The sequence below is a fragment of the Galeopterus variegatus genome, unplaced genomic scaffold (assembly GCF_000696425.1).
Source record: "Galeopterus variegatus unplaced genomic scaffold, G_variegatus-3.0.2 Scaffold598, whole genome shotgun sequence".
NCBI lineage: Eukaryota > Metazoa > Chordata > Mammalia > Dermoptera > Cynocephalidae > Galeopterus > Galeopterus variegatus.
Window position 1 is genome coordinate 360,625 of NW_007726709.1, and position 4,158 is coordinate 364,782.

Below are 4,158 nucleotides of genomic sequence, written 5' to 3' on the forward strand. Positions count from 1 at the left end.
TAGTTAAATTAACTGTTTGCAGATAACATAATCTCATATATAGAAAAGCCTAAAAGTCCACAAAAGAACTGTTAGAACTAATAAATAAATTCAGCAAAATAGCAGGACATAAAATCAACACAAAAATCAGCTGTATTTCTATACACCAACAATGAATAATACAAAAAGGAAATTAAGAAAACAATTTCATTTACAATAGCACCAAAAAGAACAAAATACTTAGGAATTAACCAAGGAGGTTAACTTAACCACTGAAAACTACAAAACATTGCTGCAAGAAATTTAAAACAACAAAAATGAATGGAAAGACATCTTGTGTTCATGGATTGGAAGACTGACTATTGTTAAGATGTTAACACTACCCCCCAAAGCAGTCTACAGATTCAAGGCAATCCCAATGACTTTTTTTGCAGAAAAAGAAAATTCCATCTCAAAATTCCTATGGAATCTCAAGGGACCCCAAATAGCCAAAACAATCTTGAAAAGAACAGAGCTGGAGGACTGACTCACACTTCCCAGTTTCAAAACTTTCTAAACTGTAATTATAAAAACAGTTATGATACTGGCATAAAGATAGACCTATAAAACAACAGAATAAAATAGAGCTCAGATTCAATAAGGGCCAAGATCATTCATAGGGGAAAGAACAATCTTTTCAACAAATGGTCCTGGAAAAACTGGACATCCACATGCAAAAGAATGAAGGTGGACCCTCACCTAACACCATATACAGAAATTAACTCAAAATGAATCAAAGATCTAAATGTGAGACCTAAAACTATAAAACTCTTAGAAACCACAATGAGATACCACTTCACACCCACTACAATTACTATTATAGAAAAAACAATACAAGTGTTGTCAAGGATGTAGAGAATTGGAACCCTTGAGCTCTGCTTATGGGGATGTAAAATAGTTTGGTAACTGTGGAAAACAGTATGGCAGTTCCTCAAAAAATTAAAAATAGGTCAAGAGTGCAGATCCCCAACAGAGACCCCTCCCGAGTTCTCTGATACTCTGGCATACCAGCCAGCCACCAAAAAAAGAAAAAGAAATTAAAAATAGAATTACCGTTACGATCCAGTGATTCCACTTCTGGGTATATAGATAAAAGGACTGAAAGCAGGGACTAGAATAGATGTATTTGGACACCGTGTTCATAGCAGCATTATTTATAATAGCCAAAATGTGGAAGCAACCCATTGATGGATGAATGGACAAACAAAATGTGGTATATCTATACAACGGAATATTATTGAGCCTTAAAATGGAAGGAAATTCTGACACATGCTTCAGCATGAATGAACCTTGAAGACCTTGAATGAACTTATACTAAGTGAAAGCCAGCCACAAAAGGACAAATAATATATGATTCTAATCATATGAGATACTTAAAGTCCAAACCAAAGAAACAGAAAGTAGAATGGGGGCTAGGGGAGATTGGGTAGTTGCTATTTAATGGATAAGGAGTCTCAGTTTGGGAAGATAAAGAATTATGGAGATGGTTGGTGGTGATGGTTGCACAATAAGGTGAATGTGCTTAATGCCACTGAACACTTAAAAATGGTTAAAATGGGGCTGGCTGGTTAGCTCCGTTGGTTAGAGTGTGGTGTTATAACATCAAGATCAAGGGTTCGGATCCCCATACTGACCAGCAGCCAAAAAAAAAAAGTGGGTTAAAATGGTATATTTTTATGTTATGCAGATTTTACCACAATTAAAAAAATTTTTTTTTAAAAAAAGGACAGAGAAAGATGCTCTCTTTGCCAGTAAATATACTAAAAGGACATAGAAGAGATTCTCACTGGCCATATTTGTGATAATTTGAGAATCAAAAAAATAACGACTATTGATTGAAATAGATTGAATCTATGAAAACTCATGATCCCAAAGTGACAAAAGGCCAGCTATTGTCCCAATTTCAAACATCGCTAATTGAAGTGAAAGAATTAAATTTATTCTGTCTTTACAAGAGGAAACATTTCAAAATTACCAAATGATTCCAGTTAAGTCCTACTTTACAGAAGAAAACAAACTAATAAATGTAGAACAAATGGTGGAATTGGAAAACCATTATTTTGAAACCCCTAATGAAATTTTTGATTGAGGAAAAATTAGAATTTGGTGTTAAAACCAGTTGGCAAGTGGCTGGTAGGGAACTGGATGTTTGGATAGGTACACAGTAACATCACACAAGTTACTTTCTGATCACAAGGGAAAAAGGTAAATTTAAATAGAGAGATCAGTCAGGCTTTCACTACCTTAAAGGGTCAGGCCTAGTATCACCAAATGTGTAAAGCCAGATGTGTCTCCTGATATGATGTAAGATGAAGCTTACTGTAGGCATTCTTACCAAAATCCAATTAAGATTTAAGATCTAACTCTGGACTGGCTGGTTAGCTCAGCTGGTTAGAGCGCAGCCTTGTAAGACCAAGGTCAAGGGTTCAGATCCCCATACAGGCCAGCCACCAAAAACATCTAACTCTAATTTTGTGGTACTACAAGAGACAAAAAGATCAAACTAAATTATACCATGAGAAAGCAATCTGATAAATCCAGAAGGAACATTCTACAAGATAAAAGTTAGAATCATGAAAAACTGAATGCCAGTCATGAAAAAAAAAAAGCTATTTTTTTGGGGGGGGAAGCTGGCCAATATGGGGATCTGAACCCTTGACCTTGGACATTACAAGGCTGTGCTCTAACCAACTGAGCTAACCGGCCAGCTCCCCCCAAAAGCTATTCTAATTTCAAAGAAACTTAAGGGACATAATAACCACATGCACTGCACGGCCTTAAATTGGGTTTGGGTTTAAACATACCAGCTGTAAAGGACATTTTAGGGATAATTAGGAGAATGTGAACAAGGATTGCATCTATGATAATATAAAGAAATAAATTATTGCTAATTTTGATAGGTTTGATAACATCAGAGGAAAATGGCTCTGGAGGAAATGTTCTTTTTGTTAAAACCCTGGAAGAGCTGGGAAGAGCTGTCTGTTTTACTCACTGCTACATGCTCAGCAAGTAGCATAAGGTAGGCACGTATCAGGCACCAGATAAACGACTACTGGACAGCTACGTCTGGGTTGCTCAGCCTCTCTTCCCTCCTTCTGAGTAATGATCCTTTCATTTTCCTGGTCCTTCAAAGGCCAACTTCTCTAGAGTTGTCTAAACACACTTCGCCATTACCTTGCCTCATTATTCCCCAATTTGCCCTGGCCCCCACCTCTCCACAGAACCAGCTTTCTTTCATAAAGCTCACCAAAGATCTCCATCTCACGAAGTCCAAGCAACATTTTCCAGACTCCTTCTTGCTTGACCTCTCAGGAACTTCTGAGACTACGGGCCACACTTCTGGAAATGTGTCCTGCCCCTGGCCTCCCTAACACACGGTGACATACATCCCGGGCTTTTCTTCTTCCCTTCTCTCTGGCCTCGTCCTTCTCAGTCTCTTTTGCAGGTTTCCCTTACTCTACTTGCTCTACTCCCGTGCCCATGAATCCATTTCTGTTTATATTCCAACTGTCCTTTTAACCTATAGCTCCAGGGAACATAACTCCTGAATTCTTCAGCTGCCTACTGCTCGGATCCATTTGGATAGCCACAGGCACTTTACACGGACTGTGTCCAAGATTATCCTTGCTCCCCATCCCTTCCCCTCCCCCGCCAGATCTATTAATCCTGTTCCCTGTCATCCTTTGTTCTCTCTCAGAAAACACCACTATCAAAACATTAAAAAGAAAGAAAGAAAATGCTACTATTTTCACCCAATGGTGCAAGTGAGAAATCTGTTAAGTTATCCTGGATGCCCCCCTCACCCCTTAGAGACCAGTTCTTGTGGTCTCTACCTCCAGAACTTCTCCAGAACTTCTCCAGAACCTGCCCGGTTCTTCCAGCTCCACTCTCACTCCTCCAGCTGGGCCACCACGTTAACCCTCACCTGGATCTTTCTAACTACTGCTTCCGATTCAGCCCACATCTGCCAGGGCAGGGCATTCTTTAAAAAATGCAAATCTAATTTTGATACACCATGTTTAAACTCATCAAGGCTTCCTACTGCTCAGGAACTGAAGCTCTGAATGACCTCAATGGCGTTCCTGCCTCCCCGGCACTTGGGCCACTCTCCCATCCCTCTCTTGGCCCTGGAGTCTAGGC

At 39.3% G+C, this 4,158-nt stretch overlaps 1 protein-coding gene across 1 annotated transcript in view; it reads right to left on the minus strand.

Annotated features, from left to right (window-relative positions):
* LOC103588651 (Krueppel-like factor 17) overlaps window positions 1-3,948 on the minus strand; it is an 11,569-nt gene extending 7,621 nt beyond the window's left edge. The window contains 1 exon segment of the mRNA XM_008570401.1: window positions 3,865-3,948. The gene's annotated coding sequence lies outside the window, so the exon portion shown is untranslated.
* Between the last annotated feature and the right edge of the window lie 210 nt (window positions 3,949-4,158).